Source organism: Dama dama, chromosome 9 (genome assembly GCF_033118175.1).
Source record: "Dama dama isolate Ldn47 chromosome 9, ASM3311817v1, whole genome shotgun sequence".
NCBI classification, from domain to species: domain Eukaryota; kingdom Metazoa; phylum Chordata; class Mammalia; order Artiodactyla; family Cervidae; genus Dama; species Dama dama.
This window is the reverse complement of record NC_083689.1, coordinates 98,802,358-98,825,124: the sequence shown is the minus strand read 5'-3', so window position 1 is coordinate 98,825,124 and position 22,767 is coordinate 98,802,358.

The window sequence follows — 22,767 nt, the reverse complement described above, 5'->3', positions numbered from 1 at the left end:
CACAAATGAACCTATCTACAAAACAAAAACAGACTCACAGACATAGAGAACAGACTTGTTGTTGCCCCAGGGGCAGGTGAGTAAGGAGGGGGATGGACTGGGGGTATGGGGTTACTAGATGCAAATCACTAACATTGAGAACAGATAAACAAGGTCGTACTGCATAGCACATGGAGCTATAGCCAATCTCCCATGATAAATGGTAATGGAAAAGAACATAAAAAAAGAATGCATATATGTGTATAACTGAAGTCACTTTGCTGCACAGCAGGAATTAACACAACATTGTAAATCAACTATACTTTAAATTAAGAAAAGAAAAAGAAATTTGGTAAAAAGAAGTGGCATCATCTGACTTAGCCTTTAAAGCATCTCTAGCTATTGTGTTGAGCATAGACTGGGGAGGAAAAGGGATTTGGAGAATGTAGAGGATGAGTTCAGAGGCTCTTGTAGTTATCCACATACAAGATCTGAAAGTTTTTAAAATAGTGAAAAAGTTTTGGTAATTGGAATATCTTTTGAAGATGAATTCTAAAAGAATTAGTAATGGATTGAATGTGAGTACAGAAAAAAAAAAAGAAACAAAAATTAATGATTATTCTCAATTATAAATATCTTTTTATAAAACAGTACTCAAAAAAATTAAAATTAGCAGTTAAATAAAAGAATTTTTAAAAATAACAATAACAACAATAATAGTAGCTATATTAGGAGAATCTAGGTTATGCTACTAAAAGAAAAAAACAAAACAAAACAAAATCTCAGATAAAAGTTAGTTTCTTCCTTTATGCAGTTTGTTGCAGGTTTAGGAACCGTTTTAGCACAGCTGTGTTCCATAGACTTTCCACTGATATAGATTGCTTCGATGAGTTGTCTCTTTCATTTCAGCTTAAGGTCTCCTCCATGACCAGCAGAAAAAGAAAGAAAGAAAAAAAAAAATGATTTCCCTGGTGGTTCAATGGTTAAGATTTCATGCTTCATATCCAGGGGGCACAGGTTCAATTACTGGTTAGGGAATTAAGATCTCACATGCCAGGTGGCCAAATTAAAAAAGAAAATAAAAAGTTTCAACAGGTGTTTCCCTACCATTGTCTAAAAGTGATACGCATCACTTCTGCTCACATTTCACTCACGTATCTAGTGCCACAGCTCTACTCAACAGCAATGGAGCTGAGGAATGGTCTTCCCTTTCCATGCTAAGGAAGCGGGAAAAGAATATATATTACTAAAAGCTATTAATAGCTTTGTGAACTACATTCAGTTCAGTTCAGTGCAGTCGCTCAGTCGTGTCCGACTCTTGGCGACCCCATGGACTACAGCACGACAGGCCTCCCTGTCCATCACCAACTCCAGGAGTTTTCTCAAACTCATGTCTATTGAGTTGGTGATGCCATCCAACCATCTCATTCTCTGTCATCTCCTTCTCCTCCTGCCCTCAATCTTTTCGAGCATCAGGATCTTTTCCAATGAGTCAGTACTTCTCATCAGGTGGCCAAAGTATTGGAGTTTCAGTTTCAGCATCAGTTCTTACAATATATATTCAAGACTGATTTCCTTTAGGATTGACTGGTTGGATCTCCTTGCTGTCCAAGGGACTCTCAAGAGTCTTCTCCAACATCACAGTTCAAAAGCAACAATTCTTCGGTGCTCAGCTTTCTTTATGGTCCAACTCTCATGTATATATGACTACTGGATAAACCATAGCCTTGACTAGATGGACCTTTGTTGACAAAGTAATGTCTCTGCTTTTAAATGTGCTGTCTAGGTTGGTCATAGCTTTTCTTCCAAGGAGCAAGCATCTTTTAATTTCATGGCTGTAGTCACCATCTGCTGTGATTTTGGAGCCCAAGAAAATAATGTCTGTCACTGTTTCCACTGTCTCCCCATCTATTTGCCATAAAGTGATGGGACTGGATGCTAGGATCTTAGTTTTCTGAATGTTGAGTTTTAAACCAACTTTTTCACTCTCCTAATCTAAGCCCTAAGTGTGGTGCAGTTCAGATATGCTGCTAGATGAACCTAAATTCTACATCCATCTTATCCAAAAGAGATGTGCTAACTTGTTCTATTATGGTAGATGGGCTACTTCAAACAAAGTCTAGGAGATGGCCAGAAACCCCCACATAAATTACCCAATGGGGAACTGCCCGGTTATCTAAATTAAGTTAAATATTTATCTATGCCTAATTAGCAAGAGAATAAAAATGTTGCTTTTTCAGATTCCATATTTATTTATTAAAAATATTTATTGAACACTTACTATGTGTCAGGAAACTTTTTAGTAGCTAGGAATGTTTCTGCAAATGTAGCAGATAAAAATCACTGTCCTCAGAGATAGCACAAGTTAGCGGAAAAGTAGGTGGACATGAAGTACATCTCTCTCCATGGATACAGCAGGAATACACCTTGAGACACAGAAGTGCTTGCAGAAAACCAGCTGAGAGTGGACATGAGTACCTGACCACCAGAAAAGAATATATAGAACCGTCAAAAGTCGGTAGGACAAAGGAACTAGGAGGGAAAACAGACGTGTTAGTCAGACTGGACTTGCCCTCGGCAGGTAGGGAAACTGAAGTAAGGGTCCAGTCCCCACACTGGGGCAATTGTCTGGTTTGGTGGAGAAACATTTGGGGCTGAGAGTGAAGCAGCTCATCTGTAACAGCCTAAATGGAATGAGAACCAGACAGTCCTTGCCACAGCCATTTGTACCCTGGACAGGCAGCAGGTCCCAGAGAAGGCACAGCGGCTGGGAGCTGGAGCGTGGGGATTGTGGAGCAGTCTCAGGGAGAGGGCTGCTCTTGACTGCAGAGAGACAGACTGAGGGGACCTGAGGGAGGAGATTGTGGTGGGAAACATCTGTGAAGGAAATCCAGGCAGCCAGGGAAGCAAGGCAATACGCTGAGTCATGCGGAATGGGTGGCGCCATGACTGCAGCCTCTCTCTTCCCACATGCCAGCATCAGCAGCTGAACAATAGAGAAGCTGGGCTACCAAGTGCCTGATGCCCGGAACAACAGAGTAGGACCCCACCCAGGGTGCCCCCTTTGGTGCCTGACGTGCTGATCTACAGAGAAGGACCCCAGCCAGGGGGGCCCCTCTATGTGCCTGATGCGCCAAACAACAGAGAAGGACCCCAGGCAAGGGAGCTCCCTAAGGGCCTGAATGGGCGGAGCTATGGAGAAAAACTAGTCAAAGAGACCTACCGATCACCAGCTACCAGAGCCTGCAAAAGAGACTCTGAGAGGGCCATAACTCCTGCGGCTCAGGCAATCCGTGTCCCTGCACACGTGGTGCCATCAGGGTACCCACAACCCAAGCAGCGGCTCCACCTGCATGCTTAGCCCTCACTGGGGCAGAGCTGCCACAGGCAAAAAAAGAGCCTGGCCTCTATGCACGCGGGGGTCACTTCAGTCATGTCCAACTCTTTGCGACCCTGTGGACTGTGTTCTACCAGGCTTCTCTGTCAGTGGGGTTCTCCAGGCAAGAATACTGGAGTGTACTCGCCAATACTGGTTGCCATGCCTTTCCAGAGAACTATATTTCCTGCTGCCCTAGCCACCAACTTCCCTGAGTACCTGGTGCTGCCACAGCCCCTGTGACCCAAGCAGCTATATCACCTCCACACCTGGCCGTCACAGGGCCAGACCCAAGTCCTCCAGGGCAGCCTCAGGAGGAAACCCCAGTGGACGACCCACATGCAGAGATGGAAATAAAACCACAACTGAAACCCAGGGGCAGTGTGGCTAAGGAAGAAGACCCTAAACCTCCCCACCAGCTGTACAAGCTACAGATTAAATCCACATGATCAAGTAGGCAGAGTCTGTGTCTATGGAATATACCAAAGGACAGTGAGAGCTCCCACAAAAGAAAACACACTAGTTCTGATACCTATGGACATTGGAGGCAAGCACACAGAGGAGGAGGACCAGATTAGAATCTGAGCTGCCCCCGCAGCAAATGAACAAAGTCAGAAATGAAAAAGGAGAGATTACAAGAGACAATGCAGAAATACAAAGGATTATAAGAGACTATTAAGAACAACTATTTGACAATAAAATGAATAACCTGGAAGAAATGGACAGATTCTTAGAAGAGTTCAATCCAAAACTGAACCAGGAAGAAATAGAAATCATGAACAACCCAATCACAAGCACTGAAATTGAAACTGTGATAAAAAAATCTCCCCAAAAACAAAAGACTAGGACCAGATGGCTTCATAGGTGAATTCTATCAAATATTAGACAAGAGCTAATGCCTATCCTTCTAAAACTCTTTCAAAAAATTGCAGAGGAAGGAGCACTTTCAAACTCATTCTACAAAGCCACCATCACTCTGATACCAAAACCAGACAAAGACAACACACAAAAAAGAAAACTACAGGCCAATATCACTGATTAATATAGATTCAAAAATCCTCAACAAAATTCTAGCAAACAGAATGCAACAACACATTAAAAAGTTCATACACCATGATCAAACTGCGTTTACTCCAGGGAAACAAGGATACTTCAATATATGCAAATCAATCAATGTGATACACCATATTAACAAACTGAAAGATAAAAATCATTTGGTAATCTCAATAGATGCAGAAAAAGCCTTTGACAAAATTCAGCACCCATTTATGATTAAAACTCTTCAAAAAATGGGCATAGAAGGAACCTACCTCAACATAGTAAAGGTCATATATGATAAGTCCACAGCAAACATCATTCTCAATGGTGAAAAACTGAAAGCATTCCCCCTAAGATCAGGAACAAGACAAGGCTGTTCCCTCTCACCACTATTATTCAACATAGCTTTGGAAGTCCTAGCTACAGTGATCAGAGAAGAGAAAGAAATAAAAGAATCCAAATCAGAAAAGAAGAAAAACTCACTGTTTGCAGATAACATGATACTATACATGGAAAACCCTAAAGATATTATCAGAAAATTACTAGAGCTAATCAGTGAATTTAGCAAAATCACAGGATACAAAATCAATATACAGAAGTCACTTGCATTTCTATATACCAACAATGAAAAATCAGAAAGAGAAATTAAGGAATCAATCCAATTCACCATTGAAAAAAAAGAATAAAATATCTAGGAATAAACTAAACTAAGGAGACAAAAGAACTGTATACAGAAAGTTATAAGACACTGATGAAAGAAATCAAAGATGACATAAACAGATGGAGACATAGTCCATGTTCCTCGGTAGGATGAACCAATATTGTGAAAATGACTATATTACCAAATGCAGTCTACAGATTCAGTGCAACCCCTATCAGATTACCAATGCCATTTTTCAGAGAACTAGAACAAAAAGTTTCACAATTCATATGGAAACACAAAAGACCCCGAATAACCAAAGCCGTATTGAGAAAGAACAGAGCTGGAGGAATCAAGCTTCCTGACTTCAGATTATACTACAAAGCTACAGTCGTCAAGACAGCATGGTACTGGCACAAAAACAGAAATACAGACCAATGGAACAAGATAGAAAGCCCAGAAATAAACCCATGCAACTATGGGTACCTTATTTTTGACAAAGGAGGCAAGAATATACAATGGGGCAAAGATAGCCTCTTCAAAAAGTCATTCTGGGAAAACTGGACAGCTACATGTAAAAGAATGAAATTAGAACACTTCCTAACACCATATACAAAAATAAACTCAAAACGGATAAAGGCCTAAATGTAAGATCAAAAACTGTAAAATTCTTAGAGGAAAACAAAGGCAAAATACTTGATGACATAAATCAAAGCAAGATCTTCAATGACTCACCTCCTAGAGAAATGGAAATAAAAACAAAAGTAACAAGTGGGACCTGATTAAACTTAAAAGCTTTTGCACAGCAAATGAAACTATAAGCAAGGTGAAAAGACAACCCTCAGAAGGGGAGACAATAATAGCAAATGAAACAACTGACAAAGGATTAATTTGCAAAATATACAAGCAGCTCATACAACTTAATACCAGAAAAACAAACAACCCAATCAAAAAGTGGGGAAAAGACCTAAACAGACATTTCTCCAAAGAAGACATACATATGGCTAACAAACACATGAAAAGATACTCAACATCACTCATTATTAGAGAAATGCAAATCAAAACTACAATTAGATGTCACCTCACACCAGTCAGAATGGCCATCCTCAAAAAGTCTACAAACAATAAATGCTGGAGAGGGTGTGGAGAAAAGGGAACACTATTGCACTGTTGGTGGGAAAGTAAATTGATAAAGCCACTATGGAAGACAGTATGGAGATTCCTTAAAAAACTAGGAATAAAAAAAAAAAAACTAGGAATAAATGACCTAGCACCTAGGTCATAGGTCCACCTATGACCTAGCAACCCCACTCATAGGCATATACCCTGAGGAAAACATAAATGAAAAATACACATGCACCCCAATGTTCAGTGCAGCACTATTTACAATAGCTAGAACATGGAAGCAATCTAGATGTCCACTGACAGATGAATGGATAAGAAGTTGTGGTACATACACACAATGGAATATTACTCAGCCACAAAAAGGAACACATTTGAGTCAGTTCTAATGAGGTGGATGAACCTAGAGCCATGAAGTAAGTCAGAAAGAGAAATATAAATATCATATACTAACACATATATATGGAATCTAGAAAAATGGTACCAAAGAATTTATTTGCAGGGCAGCAATGGAGAAAAAAAACATTGAGAACAGACTTATGGACATGGGGAGAGGGGAGGAGAGAGTGAGATGTATGGAGAGATTAACATGGAAACTTGTATTATCATAAGTAAAATAGATGGCCAAGGGGAATTTGCTGCATGGCTCAGGGAACTCAAACAGGGGCTCTGTATCAACCTAGAGCAGTGGGGTCGGGGGGGGGGGGGGGGAGGGGGGGAGAGGGGAGGGAGAGGGGAGAGAAGGGGGAGGGAGGGTGGAGGGAGGGGAGGGAGGGAGAGGGAGGGGGGAGGGAGGTTCAGGAGGGAGGGAGAGGGAGGGGGGAGGGAGGGGGGAGGGAGGGGGGAGGGAGGGGGAGGGAGGTTCAGGAGGGGAGGAGGGAGAGGGGAGGGAGGGGGAAGGGAGGGGGGAGGGAGGGGGGAGGGAGGTTCAGGAGGGAGGGGATATATGTACACCTATGGCTGATGCATGCTGAGGGCTGACAGAAAACAACAAAATTCTGTGAAGCAATTATCCTTCAGTTGAAAAATAAATAAAACCACTGCCCTCATCTGGTTCATATTCTAGTAAGATAAAACAGACAGTAAACAAAATAAGCAAAACACAGGAAGGAAATGCCAAAATATTTGAGATTTGCTTCAAAATACAGTAGGAAAAAAAAAAGGAGTTGGGTTATTTTTGTTGCTGCTCAGTCATGTTGGACTCTTTGCAGCCCCATGGACTGTAGCCCTCCAGGATCTTCTGTCCATGGGATTCTCCAGGCAAGAATACTGGAGTGGGTTGCCATATTCTCCTCCAGGGGATCTTCCCAACTCAGGGATCAAACCTGCGTCTTCCACATTGGAAGGCAGATCCTTTACCACTGAGCCACCTGGAAAGCCCAGTTGGGGTACAGCTTTAGTAAAACTGGTAAAATATTAGTAATTATGAAGCTTGGTATTGGGAACATGGGGATTCATTATGTCATTAACACATGTGTGCATGCACACACACAACTGTTCATTTTTGATAAATGCAATGTAAGAAAGTAAAGCAGAATAGGAGAATGAGTAGTCGGAGTACAGTTACAAATAGAGTGGTCAAGGAAGGCCTGCTGAACGATATTTGAACAAAAGTCATTTGAAACGGGTTACACATTTACTCACTATACTCAGATGTATGACAATGAGGTCTTTGCCTCTTCTATCTGATCCTACTTGTGAAACTCTACTATTTTAGGAAGCAAAGAAGAAGAAAATCTAAATTTAATCCTACCAAGGAAAATCTCACCCTAATCTACTTGTTGACGCAAAATTATTAGATAAGGCACACTTATGAGGCAACACAGAGACACAACTTCTACCGCTATAGTGAATACAACCTTGTCACTTAATTATAATAGGTCTAAGGCACCCAGGTATATTCTAAGTATGCACGTCTATACATTTTTATGCTTACCCTAGTTTTATAATTTTTACGTTCTCATCTTTCTTATACAGTTTCCTTCCCCCTCAGTCCAAAAATACTCCCTAGTTTCTCTCTAAGGAGACGCTGAATAGACCACAATTTTAACAATTAATTTTCTCATTAAAATATCAGTATCAAGAAGAGGGGGTTTATGGCCCAGGCCATCAGGAGTGGGATCTATACAGTGTAACATCAGTTACAATTTGTCCTTCTTTGGTCAAACTCCAGTTGCGGTTGTAGCTCATCCTGTGCTTATCATCATAAGAATGTAAACATTTTGTAGTTGCATCATCCTTATCTCTTTCTCACAGTGTCTTGATGACCTTACAATTCTCTCTGAATTCAGGGGCTTCATACAGTCTTCATACAACCTACATCACTTTACTTCCATCCTCCAACATAAGATGTTGTCCCTCTGATCAGTTCTACTCAACACCAGGAATTTAAATGCTCCAGATCCCTAAAGATCCTCTCCCTCAGCCCTGGCCCCCAACCCCTTTATCCCCTCCAGAAGCTGACTCTCTCCTTTTCTGTCTTTTTGAATTCTCCCTTTCAAAAAGCCCTGGGCAAGTTTTTTATGTATTGTGAATAGTGGATTAAAAGGAAAGGAAATTATAAATTGATAAATTACATCAAAATACATTGCAAGTAATAAAAGTAAGTTGTTTATGTGAAATATTTTTTTTCTGTGGCAGGTATATACACTGAATATTATACACACATGTGAACTGGGTCATGTAAACACAATGTATCCTATTATGGCTAGTGGTGCTTTGAAAGACTGGTAGCTATTAGGCCTAGCTTTTGATATGTTAAATGCAAGTAAAAGGAGTCTGGGGAAACCTTTTCACTTTTCAGGTTTGCAAGACAATTATCTTCCTAGAGAGGTCAGGAAAGCCAGCTTTTGAGTTTAAAGCTCATCCATGTCCTTTTCGATATAGCTTTCCTTATGTAATGGCTTTAGGCTCCTTTTGTGTAACAAGACTCAAACCCAGGCTGGAGGAAGGCTGCAATGAGCACTAAGCTTTATTAGTATAATATTATAAAATATCATCCTATAAAACATGCCAATTAAAAGTCTTGGGTTTCCAAACAGACTTGCAATTGCTTAAGTAAGAGTCCCATGGACAGAGGAATGCTGCACGTCCCAGTCTATGGGGTCGCAAAGAGTTGGATCCGACTGACGTGACTTAGAACGCATACACAAGTAAGAAAGAGTTTGGGGAATTCCCCTGTGGCCCATTGACTAGGACTTCAAGCTCTTAGAACTAAGATCCTCCCAGCTGTGTACCACAGCCAAAAAAAAAAAGGAAGGCAGTTTTCCTTAGTGACTCCAAGTCATATTTGAATAAATAAAGCAGTGATGGTTTGCAGACCCCTTAGACAACTATGGAAAGAGATGCTGACACCTGTAGGACAAGCAGTTTCTCTTTCTAATCCAAGTGGGTTTGTATAACTACGTGGTCAGCATTCCCCTCCCTCATACTTGAACTTCAGCAGATGCACTGATCCCACTAGAATGTAAGGATTTTTGTTGACAGCTATATCATTAGTAACCAGAATAGCAGCTAGCATACAGTGTGGACTCAAAAATATTTGCAGAAAAATTTGCTGGTTTAAAGTGTATTCTTGCACCTCTCTTAAAAAAAAAAAACAACACAAAACTATGTTTCTAGAATCAACAGCAGCAAAATATGCAGTGTCTCCACACAGGGACTGGGAGTTAGGCTTGCCTGGGCTGCAGACCACTGTTCATAAGCATGACTATGGTCACTAAATTACCTGCAAAGGTCCAGAATAGAGGAAGCCAACTCGGAGTCCCAAATTCAAACCTTAAGGGCCAGGACTTACACATAAATGCCAAGGTTAGCAAGTAGAAGAGATGGAATGAGGGATCATAGGACATATAAGAGATGGGCCAGAAGCAGGGAGTGGGGGCCAGAATGGTTTCTGCAAATATCAGTGGGTAGTTTCTTTTATAAGAGATGCAAGTTTGAATGAGAAAATAGAGGATGATTAAAGAAATAAGATTGGATATGTGGGTGTGGTTTGGGGCCATGAAAGAAAAAAAGTGAGGACTTGAATAAAACAGAGGAAAAGTTAGATTTTAGATATTCCTCTGATTAGAATTTTCAAGACTTGGTTATCTGTACAGCACAAGGAATACAGCCAATATATTATAATAACTATATGGAGAATAATCTTTAAAAATTGTGAACCACTATATTGTACACCTGTAACTTACATATTGTATAGAAACTATACTTTATTTTAAAAAAAGACTTTGTGACTAATTGTTAGTATGATATGAAGAAAGAATAACAGTGATTAAGGGAATTTACTTAGGGAACTGGGAAGATAGTGACTGTATACAAAGAGACACTCTATGAGGAGTTTTCTTCCTCCATAAACTCAGTACCATTATGAGCTTGATTTTGAACAAAATGAATTTGAAGTGTCTGTAGAAATTCAGACAAATTCAAAATTTGAGATGTCAAAAAATCTTTCAAAATTTTCATCTAGATCTCAGAGAAAGGTTAGTGTTGGCCAAAACAATCTTGAGAAGGAAGAACAGAGCTGGCGGTGTCAGGTTCCCTGGCTTCAGACTGCACTATAAGGCTACAATAGTCAAAACAGTATTGGCACAAAAACAGACACATAGAGCAGCAAAACAGATTAAAGAGACCAGAAGTAAGCCCACACACGCATGGTCAATTAATCTACAACAATGGAGGCAAGCATATACAATAGGGAAAAGACAGTCTCTTCAGCAGAGGTGCTGGGGAAACTGGATAGCTACATGTAAAAGAGTGAAATTAGAACATTTTCTCACATCGTATATAAAAATAAACTCAAAATGGATGAAAGACCTAAACCTAAGACCAGAAACCATAAAAATCCTAGAAGAGAACATAGGCAGAATATGCTTTGACATAAATCATAGTAATATTTTCTTTGGATCTGTCTTTTCAGGGAAAGGAAACAAAAGTAAAAACAAACAAATGGCATCTAATTAAATTTAAAAGCTTTTGCATGGCAAAGGAAACCACTGACAAAGTGAAAAGTCAACCTACCAAAGTAGATGATGTGGGATAAAATATTTGCAAATGATCTGACCCATAAGGGGTCAATATCCAAAATATATAAATAGCTCATCCAACTCAATAAAGAAAAAAAAAAAACAATTAAAAAGTGTGCAGAAAAAAAAGAGAGAAAAAAAATTAAATAAATAAAATAAAAAGTGTGCAGAAGACTTGAATAGACATTTTTCTGAAGAAGATACACAGATGGCCAACAGGTATATGAAAAGATGCTCAACACTGCTAATGATCAGAGAAACGCAAATCAAAACCACACTTCCGAACAGTCAGAATAACCATCATCAAAAAGTCTACAAATAATAAATGCTGAAGAGGATGTGGAGAAAAGGGAACCCTCCTATAGTGTTGGTAGAAATGTAAATTGGTGCAGCCACTCTGAAGAACAGTAGGAAGGGTCCTTAAAAAACTAAAAATAGAACTATCATATAACCCAGCAATCCTATTCTTAGGCATATATCTAGAAAAGACAAAAATCTCTAATTTGAAAAGATATGTGCACCTCAGTGTTCATACAGAACTATTCACAATAGGAATACAAGAAAGCAACCTAAGTGCCCATCAATAGATGAATGGATAAAGAAGACATGATATGTATGTATACATATGTAATAGAATATTACTCAGCCATAAAAAATGAACTTTCGCCATGAGCAGCAACATGGACAGACCTAGAGACCATCAGCGGAGTGAAGTAAGTCAGACAAAGATAAATTTTATATGATATCACTTATATGTATCATCTAAAAAATAATGCAAATGAATTTATTTACAAAGCAGCCCCACAGACATAGAAAACAAACCTGTGGTTACGAAAGGCGGAAGTGGTGGAGGGTAGGTGGCAGAGGGAGGGATAAGTAAACAGATACACACCGCTATATAATATAAAATAGATAGCCAACAAGAATCTACTGTATAGCACAGAAGACTATATTCAGTTTCTTGTAATAGCCTATGATGGAAAAGAATCTGAAAATGTATGTATGTATGTGTGTGTGTGTGTAATTGAATCGCTTTGCTATATACCTGAAAGTAACACAATACTGTAGTCCAACTATACTTCAATCTTTAAAAAATGAGAATTACAAAATTACTAAAGACCCTTCATGTCTAAGAAATACATTCAAGGTATAAATGGTCTGTCAGCAATGAGTTTAGATAGCAAGTAGGATCTCAAGGTCCTTCCTTGCTGAAGGAAGTGTTTTGAAAGCAGAAGTACAGGATTTTACCCCTGAAATAGATGTAAGCTATGGAATTCTTGAAAGCAGTCTATGACTGCCCTCTTCTGTTAATTTCATGGTGAAGATAAGAGATAAACCAAACACACAGTGTTTTACTTTAAAACTAACTTAAAAGATTCATACCACCCCTTATGACAAATACTCATTTACTCAGAAAACAAATACATTAAAATACAACATTCAGGTGAGTTTTATTGTAAAATTTTATAGTTAATGAGAAACTCCATGGCTATTAATACATTAAATTTACCCAAGAAAATAATATGCAACATGTTAGGCATCACAAATTCATGTCAGTAAATATAAGTGTAATACTTACAAGGCATAAAAATATTTTTATGCCAAAAAAGGAGCAGAGTTGATCTAGTCACAACTTTGCCTCTGAAAAAGCAGCAAAGAAATTTCTATTATATATATGCTGACGAAATCTCAAAATTCAAGGATCCATACCAAGTATCTTTACTATCTCCTGACAACTAATTGTGCTATTTAGAAATCAGACTTAAATTTTCTTTGCTTTTACTTTGTTTTAGTCACTGCTGTTGTTTTATTTCAACAATCAGAAAACAGCATTTTAAAACTGCAATGAATTCTCTTACATCTACATTCAAAAATACAACTATTTTATTAATTCAACAATTAAAAAAAAAATGAGGTGTAACTCACATACCATAAAATTCACTCTTTAAAAGTGTATACAATTCAGTGGTTTTAGCCCCAAGGGATAGCAGCTATGTATCAAGCTGAAAGCCTACTATTTATCAAGTCCTTGTTTAATTTGATATTCATGTACCAGAAGTCAGAATTTTCAAATTATTTCATTTCAAGGCCATGCCAGATAAACCAGGCAATGTTGGAATAATCATTGGTTCCTGACCAGAGATGAATACATCCAATGTGGAAAATGGAATATGCTTCCAAAATTAAAAACAATACAATGTACAGAGTCAAAAATTGTTTCACCTTTGCATAGCCTCACCAGCTTATAAATACAGATTGAACCTCTGGTATTGGCTAGACAGATAAGAAATGATTTGTTACTAGGGAGAACAGGAGATCATAGAATTTTAGAATTGGTTGATGCCTTAGAGATCATTTATATCTTAAATCTCCACTGTACAAATCAGGAGAACAAAGACCATAAGAGAGTTAGTGTTCAACTTAAAGTCACAAACTCAGAGAAAAGCGTTAAGATTCTTACTTACTGCTTCTTCCTCTACAATAATTTGCAAACTGTATTTCTCCAGGATTTTTGGAGAAACCTACAGTGCTTCTAGGATGATGGAGGGGTAGCTGAGAAGAGCCTCTGTATCTCTCCCTAACTTACTCTAATGTCTTTGACTTTTAAGATTCTAACCAAGTTTTCATTTTAAAGTAGTTTCACTGCTAAAAAAAAAAAAAAAAAAAAAAATGAATACATCTGTTAATAAAATTTTTGGAATTTGCTAAACTACTCTAGTGTTCAGAGAAGGTATGTACTTAACACTGCAAACACAGTTTAAACATCCTGCATCGAAAACTGCTCATCAACACCTAAAGAGTTCACTGGTTTCTTAGTTTTAGTCCCTCAGTCATGTCTGACTCTTTGTGACCCCATGGACTGTAGCCCGCCAAACTCCTCTGTCCATGGGATTTCCCAGGTAAGAATTCTGGAGAGGGTTGCCATTCCCTTCTCCAGGGTATCTTCCTGACCCATGGATTGAACTCGAGTCTCCTGCATTGCAGGCAGATTCTTTACCATCTGAGCCAGCAGGGAAGGCTTAGCACATGGTATTATGTTTTAGGAATTGTTCCTTTTTCATGCAAGTAGAATTTTTAAAATATATAGAACATGCTTGAAGTCCCCCAAAAGAAAGCATTTTCTCTTTACTGATCTCAAGTTCAGGTACTGAAATGACAGGAAAAAGAAAAAACCCCGCATACGGGTAGATGACTATTAACTGAATGCAAATCTGCCTACATTCAAAAATGTATTTCTGACTATAGTTTCTGTAATATTGATCTGAATTGAAAATAGAATAGCACTTTCCCTTGAGTACTTCATTCTTAAAAATAAAGTACTTATAAAACCTTTTAAGTCAAATAATGACTAAAGAAGTAATAAAGATGCTTTTCTAAAGAGGCTATTCAAATACATATTCTAGTACTGTATACTACTACTAGTATAGCAAATATTTTCTTCTTCCCTAAGGTAACTGACCTTCAAGGAGTATGAAAGGCTGCCTTGGTGCCAGAGTACCCAATATATTTAAGTGTCACCAAAATGTGTTGGGAGTAAAAAAAGTGGGGTGTAGACACTCACTAGATCAAAGCTCTGTGAAAGTCATTTCAATAAATTACTTCTGTAGGTACTTTGATGCTTTCTTGGATCACTTACCATATTTTAGGGCTGAGTTGACATCTACACTTAGAGATCCAGAGTATCATCTTACTCTCCCGAGTAAGAGTAGACACATTTAGAGGCCAGGTAATAAATGTGCCACAGACAGGGCCACAGACTGGGTGGCTTAGACAAAAGAAATTTATTTTCTCAGAGTCCTCTGATGCTAGGAGCTCAAGATCTAGGTGTCAGCAGGCTTGATTTCTTCTGAAGCCTCTCTCCTAGGTGTCTTCACATGCTCTTGCCTCTGTACCTGTCTGTTTTCAAGTGTCTTCTTTTAAGGATACCAGTTATTTTGGAATAGGGCCTACACTGATGATCTCACTTTAAATGAATTACATCTTTAAAGATCTTATCTGCAAATGTAGCCACATTCTGAGGTCCTTAGCATCACGACTTCAGGATATGAATTTTGACAGGACACAGTCGAGTCCACAGTACTCACCATGCAGCAAAAATTGCTGCTGGTAAATGTTTAACAAGCAGCTCACAGGAAAAAAAAAGAAAAGAAAAGAAAATGCCCTGAATTGTAGCATATATTTATTTCTTTGGTTTAAAAGTCTCCTGTCTCAGCCAGGGTCAAGCTACCAGTGTGATCCCTATGAGTGCAGAGTTGGGAAGAGATAGGCAGCAACACAGCTTTTTATAGTATTTCTACCACAGGAATACACAGATGTAAATAAACTTAAGAACAGAGGTCAGGAGTCAGCAAACTTTTCTGTGTGTGGCCAGGTGATAAATATTCTCGATTCGTTCAACTCTGTCATCACAAGAAAGCAGCAATAAATAATGTGTAAACACAAGGGCATGGCTATGTTCCAAGGAAACTTCAGTCTGCAGCTGGCCTTTGCCAACTGATAAGGAGATGACGAGATCTAGCATTATTTCATTGCTTCTTCAGCAGCTTTTAAGCAGCCTCCCTGAAGGCCCATTCCCCTGCTCAAGTTCTCCTGCTACAGTTACTGGTACCCCTGAGCCTTCTCAGGCTAGGGCAGCCATGGGCATGCACTACGCAGATCTCCCTTCAAGACGTGACTTCGCCATTCCGCTGCAATGAATGCTAATAAGCTGACTGCCTCCACCTGCAGCACTTTTAACATCTGCCAGAGCCTTCCAGCTGAGGCGATCTCCTGCCTAGCAGGCTCTCGGTCAACGACTGAGCAGGGCAGTGGTCCTGAGGCTGAGCCATTTCTGCCCAGTGTGGGATTTCCATGACAGGGAATATTTGCTCCAGAGCCCCACACCGTGTTGACTGAGCTTTGGTCATTTCTGTTTCACAATCTGAAGCTTTTCCCCATTCCTGCTCTCTCCCTCTTTTTTTTCCTCCCAAGAGACTTCTACTCCTAACTTCACGTCATCTTCGGTCTCTTGGAACACCCAAAGTGACACTGTGGGTAAAAGGAGTACTCCAAGAAAATCAAGCAGTAAGACAGGGGTTGGGCTAGACCAGAACCACCCCGCTATCAATGAACCTCATCCCGTATGGTATTCGGGGCAGAGATAGTCCCTGGCAGAATGTGGAGACCTGATTACTAAAACTCTCACCATTTATGACATGTGAGACCATTCTGATACAGAGGAATGCTTTGGGTGGGAAAAAATGCAGGCAATTCAAAAGTTTGTGTATGTGTATGGAACAATGGATACAAGCTATTATTGGCTGGCCATTACTAACTTGCACTGAAGCCTACAGAAAGTTAATGAAAAACCTGAAAGTGCTTAATAAACAAGTGAAAACTCATTGCCAAATGGCTTCTTTAGTAGCTTCCAAAGAAGCCCTTTTCCTTATCTCTGGGAAAACAGAAACAGCTTGAACACCGAACTCAGAGTTTAATCATCTAGATGCTTTAAACGTCATTAAAGCCAAGGATAAACAACTTGTCAGAAAACTTGAGATCCTGACACAGGGAACGGGGACAGCTGTGCAGACGTCCTCAAAGATTCTGCTCCTGAGACTCCTCGGAACACTGGCGTCTGCAAAGGTCACTCACAGCCCTTATTAAAAGCGAGCACTCCCCCTAAGCCACTGCAGTGAGTGCTTCTGAGCAAAACAACACAAAGCCCCCCAGAAACCTACCTCACCTCCTCTCAGGGCTGCTGTGCCAACAACTAGTGGCAAGCCACAGCACAAGACACATGCGCATGTGCCAGGTCTGATCCGCACTCTGAAACAGCAGCAAGAATTTGTCCGCTTATGCTGGCAGGAAACAGGGGAGCACTGGGGATTGGATTTTGAGGGTCCTTGATCAAGAGAGCCAGGTGAGACTGGATAAGGGTGAATATATTGACTTGGAGGCATTTTGGGGATAAAGGGTTTAATACCCTGGCACCAAAGGATAGGGCCAACTTCCCATTAAGATGGTTTCTAGAAGTCTGGAGAAAGTAACTGTGCTGAGATGCTGAAATACCTGAATTGCAGACAACAGAAGGTGGGATTAAAGAGTTTAGGGAAGTGGGCAGATTGGAGTGCATAGATCATGGGAGGCCAGGAGCCCACAGGAAAGACTATATTCCATGAGAGGGGCCAGAGGGTACACCATTCACCAAGGTCATCAGGAGTGCCCTCCTAAGAGCGTTACTCACTCACTAGGAGGCTCAGTGACAGCTCACCTCTGAGGGCCAAGGCTCACAGCAGGTGATGCTATTCACAGGCTTGGTGTATTCAGTTGCAATGGGAATGATGGAGCCTAGAAGCATAGTAGACCAGGAGGCAGAACAAAATGCCAAGAATCAGGATAGTCACAATCATCATGTGTGCATGCGTGCTGAGTCACTTCAGTAGTGTCCAACTCTTTGTGACCCCATGGACCATAGCCCGCCAGGTGCCTCCCTATCCACGGAGTTCTCCCGGCAAGAATGAGATTCTTGACCACTAGCGCCACCTGGGAAGCCCTCCTAATGACTAGCCAAACTGGAGTGACAGCTAAGGGAGCTTGACCTGGAACTGGTTGAGGAGTTTTATAGAACCCACTGTTACTAAGAGAAAAACAGATGGGCAGGCAGCAAGATTATGTCTACCATACATAATCAAAGACAGTAAGAGTGGGTGAGGAGAGTGAGGGCGGTCACAAAAATAAAAAATGCCACAATCTCTTGCCCAGCTCCCAGATCTGAGCCAATTTTCAGACCCAGAACCTGTTGACTGTGGAGGTGGCAGGTACTGGAGGAAAGCACCCCACACATTATGGCAAGTGTATATTGTAATGATTCTTCTGGTCCTTCCCTAAAGGCATCTAGGCCTTTTATTTGTTTTTTGGTGATTGCATCCCGAGGAAAAGGGAATATCCAGACAGTTCAGGGAAAATCAGACACAGGGTCTGAGTTGACATGGATACTTAGAGATCCAGAGTATCCCTGGCCTTGGCCTCCCCGTTAAGAAACACTTAGAGGCCAGGTACTAAATGTAGTCCTGGCCAAATCCTGGCTCTCAGTGGGCATCTGGGTCCATAGAAACAGCTAGTGGTCATTTCCTCCATCCCTGAAGATTACAGTTGTGATTGACACACTTGGCAGTTGGCAGAATCCCCACACTGGGTTTTAGCTCCTGAAGTAAGAGCTATTATAGTGGGAGAAGGCCAAGCAGAAGTCTGGGAAACTGACTTGAGACAAAATAAACTGAAAGCAACATATCATATTTTAGGTGGGGATGGCTAAGATGAGTCCTACTCTTAAAAAATCACAAGGGTTGTCTGTGATGCTTAATATTATGTGTCAACTTGACTGGGTCACAGGGTGCCCAAATATTCGGTTAAACACTCTGGGTGTGTCTATGAGAGCGTTTCTGAATGAGATTAGCATTTGAATTGGTTGACTGAGCAAAATGCCTTCCCAATGTGTGTGTGTGTGTGTGTGTGTGTGTGTGTGTGTGTGTGTGTGTGTGTGTGTGTTAGTTGCTCAGTCGTGTCCAACTCTATGTGATGCCATGGACTGTAGCCCGTGAAGCTCCTCTGTCCATGGAATTCTCCCGGCAAGAATACTGGTGTGGGTTGCAATTCCCTTCTCTACGGGGTATTCCTGATCTAGGGGATGAACTCGAATCTCCTGCATCGCAGGTGGCCTGTTTACTGTCTGAGCTGCCAGGGAAGCCCGCATAATGTGGGTGAGCCTCATCCAATCTGTTGAAGTTTGATGAGCACAAATCCTGATAGAACACATAGGCTGAGTAAGGGGGAATTTGCTTTCTTGGCCAGACTGTCTTTGAGCTGGGACATCAGTCTTCTCCTGCCTTCAGACTCAGACTCGTATTAGCACTTACACCATCAGCATTCCTGGTTATCAGGTCTTGGGTCATGAACTGGAGCTATACCAAGGGCCATCCTGGGTCTCCAGCTTGCCAACTGCAGGTCTTGGCACACCTCAGTCATTACAACTGCATGAGCCAATTCCTTATAAGAAATCTCTGTGTGTAGATACGCTGTTGGTTGTGTTTCTCTGGAGAATCCTGACTAATACATGGTCTCTAGCAGGAGTGCATGCTCAGTCGCTCAGTCATGTCCGACCCTTTTGTGACCTCATAGACTGTAACCCCCCAAGCTCCCCTGTCCATGGGATTCTCTAGACAAGAATACTGGAGTGGGTTGCCCATTTCCTTCTCCACAGGATCTTCCCAACCCAGTGATCAAACCCATGACTCCTGCATTGGCAGGTGGAGTCTTGACTCAGATCCACCTGGGAAGTGGTTCCTGTCATAACTCTACTTAATTCACCTGTCTGTCTCCTGCAAAACCTGGATGAGTCCTGGAGAATGAGCAGCAAGCCCAACCAAGTAGCCGGCCCTAACTACAGGTACCAGCCTCACACTGTCTCTTTACTAGAGCATATTAACGTGGCTTCAGGTATACCGTATGTCAAAAAGCTAACTGAGCACAGAACCTTCTGGATGCTTATGCTGTTTTTTTTTTAAGTTGTTTCCTCTATGCCTCACTTATCTGAATATTTTTAGTCAGCTGCCTTCAGTTTTCAAAAAGCATTCCACAAAAACTTCATGGGAAGAATGATTTGCCTTCTTAGATCATCAGTTTACACAATTTTTTTCAATTCCATAATTGTGATAACTAGTACAAGTGGCATCAATAGGCTTAAGAACAAACATGTAATCTCTAAAACACACAATTCAACTTATAGGAGCAGAAATGTATGTTGTATTAGAGTAGTTTTACCACCTGTGAGTATTTAGCGATTCAACATGCCAGTGACAGCACCGTTCTTACGGATGGAAAGGAGAGGGTCTGTTATTCATTCCAAGGAGTCAGAGTGGCTTTAAAGATTAAGTGGAGCTCAGTTATGAGTGTGTTTACATTCAGAAAGGACATGACTCTCATCTCTTTCTCTCTCACCCTGCATGTGGGGGTGGAACATGGAGAATAGTTGGCCGGGAAATGTACTTTTGCTCTCTCAACACTGAACAGATCTGATCTTATCATTTGTCTGCTTCCAAACCACCACAGTCAAAGCTATGGTTTTTCCAGTAGTCATGTATGGATGTGAAAGTTGGACTATAAAGAAAGCTGAGCACTGAAGAATTGATGCTTTTGAACTGCGGTGTTGGAGAAGACTCTTGAGAGTCCCTTGGGCTGCAAGGAGATCCAACCAGTCAATCCTAAAGGAGATTAATCCTGAGTGTTCATTGGAAGGACGGATGCTGAAGCTGAAACTCCAGTGCTTTGGCCACCTAATGGGAAGAACTGACTCATTGGAAAAGACCCTGATGCTGGGAAAGATTGAAGGCGTGAGGAGAAGGGGACGACAGAGGATGAGATGGTTGGATGGCATCACCGACTCGATGGACATGAGTGTGAGTAAGCTCCAGGAGTTGGTGATGGACAGGGAGGCCTGGCGTGCTGCAGACCATGGGATTGCAGAGAGTCGGATATGACTGAGAGACTGAACTGATTGATAGCACGAGTCCCCACTGCCTTCAAGACACATAAACTCTTTAAAAGTAGTGTATCAGGCCCATCACTAGCTCAGACTCCCTATCACTTCAGTCATATTTCTACCTCGTGCCATTTACGCCCCACCAACTTCCCTGTCATGCCAAACCAGAAAAGATCACACTTTCTCACTTACTCGTGACTTTGCCGCTCAGTCTAGAGTGGATTTTTTCCCTTTTTTTAGGTGACTACATAATTTGCTGTCCAAATTATTATACACTTGAGAGTGAAAGTAGACACTAATCAGATGGGATGATGAGAAAACAGATATGAACTGGGGTAGCCCTATGCACAAGTCTGTGGTTCTCCTACTCATTACGGGCCCACCAATTACTTCATTCCTGTGATCTCAGTGCCTGACACTCAGTGTGTGCTCCAAAAACCTTATTTGAAATTGATTATATATTAATATTCTATAACCTTCTTCTAGGGCTGTTTTTGCTGAACTGGGTGCTGTTTTTATTTCCCTCTCCAATCTTGTCCACCACAAATACATACTGCAACCTTGTATGAATGACAAAATGTGCCCTTTCTTCTTGGAAGCAAAATCCAGACTACACAGTGAGTGGACACAGGCTGGATTTCAGCCACCATTTTCCCCTCATGTGGACACTTCTCTGTAGTGAAAAAATTAGTCAATGTGTGTATCTAGAATATATAAAAATTAACTGGTTGTGGAAGGTACTGGAAACACTCCACCAATATATGTGTCAGATGACATTTGAAATCTGGATGAGAAAAGACACAGTGAATCTATAGTAAGAGGAGGAAAGTATCAAACATTATCTGAAATTTTATGTGGAATGAACATGAGAGCACTGTAAACATCTACTGTGGAGTAATAAATTTGTTTCACATAGAAAAAGAAAAGTATTTTACAAGGGGAACATGGGCCATTATATTATTTAGAGCAAGTGTATTATCAACATACTCCATCCATAGTTCTTTTGGTACTCTACCAGATCTAGTGCCTTGAATCTATTCATCACCTCCACTGTATAATCATAAGGGATTTGATTTAGGTCATACCTGAATGACCTAGTGGTTTTCCCTAATTTCTTCAATTTGAGCATGAGTTTTGCAAGGATCTGAGTAACAGTCAGCTCCCAGTCTTGCTTTTGCTGACTATATATAGCCTCTCCCTTGTATAGAAAGTCCCTTGGACTGCAAGGAGATCAAACCAGTCAATCCTAAAGGAAATCAGTCCTGAATATTCATTGGAACGACTGATACTGAAGCTGAAGCTCCAATACTTTGGCCATCTGATGCAAAGAACTGACTCATTGCAAAAGACCCTGATGCTAGGAAAGATTGAAGGCAGGAGGAGAAGGGGATGACAGAGAATGAGGTGGTTGGATGGCATCACCAAGTCAAAGGACATGAGTTTCAGCAAGCTCCAGGAGCTAGTGATGGACAGGGAAGTCTGGCGTGCTGCAACTCATGGGGTCACAAAGAGTCGCACATGACTGAGTGACTGAACTGAACTGATAAGAGTCTCTCCATCTTTGGCTGCAAAGAATATAATCAATCTGATTGCAGTACAGACCATCTGATGATGTCCATGGGTAGAGCTATCTCTTGTGTTGTTGGAAGAGGGTGTTTGCTATGATCAGCGAATTTTCTTGGCAAAACTGTTAGCCTTTGCCCTGCTTCATTTTGTACTCCAAGGCCAAACTTGCCTGTTATTCCAGGTATCTCTTGACTTCCTACTTTTGCATTCTAGTCCCCTGTGATGAAAAGGACATCTTTTTTTTTTTGGGGGGGGGGGTGTTAGTTCTGGAGGTCTTGTAGGTCTTCATAGACTAATTCAACTTCGACTTCTTCAGCAATAGTGGTTGGGGCATAGACTTGGATTACTGTGATATTGAATGGTTTGCCTTAGAAATGAACAGAGATCATTATGTTGTTTTTGAGATTACATCCAAATACTGCATTTCGGACTCTCCTGTTGACGATGAGGGCTATTTCATTCCTTCTAAGGAATTCTTGCCCACAGTAGTAGATATAATGGTCAT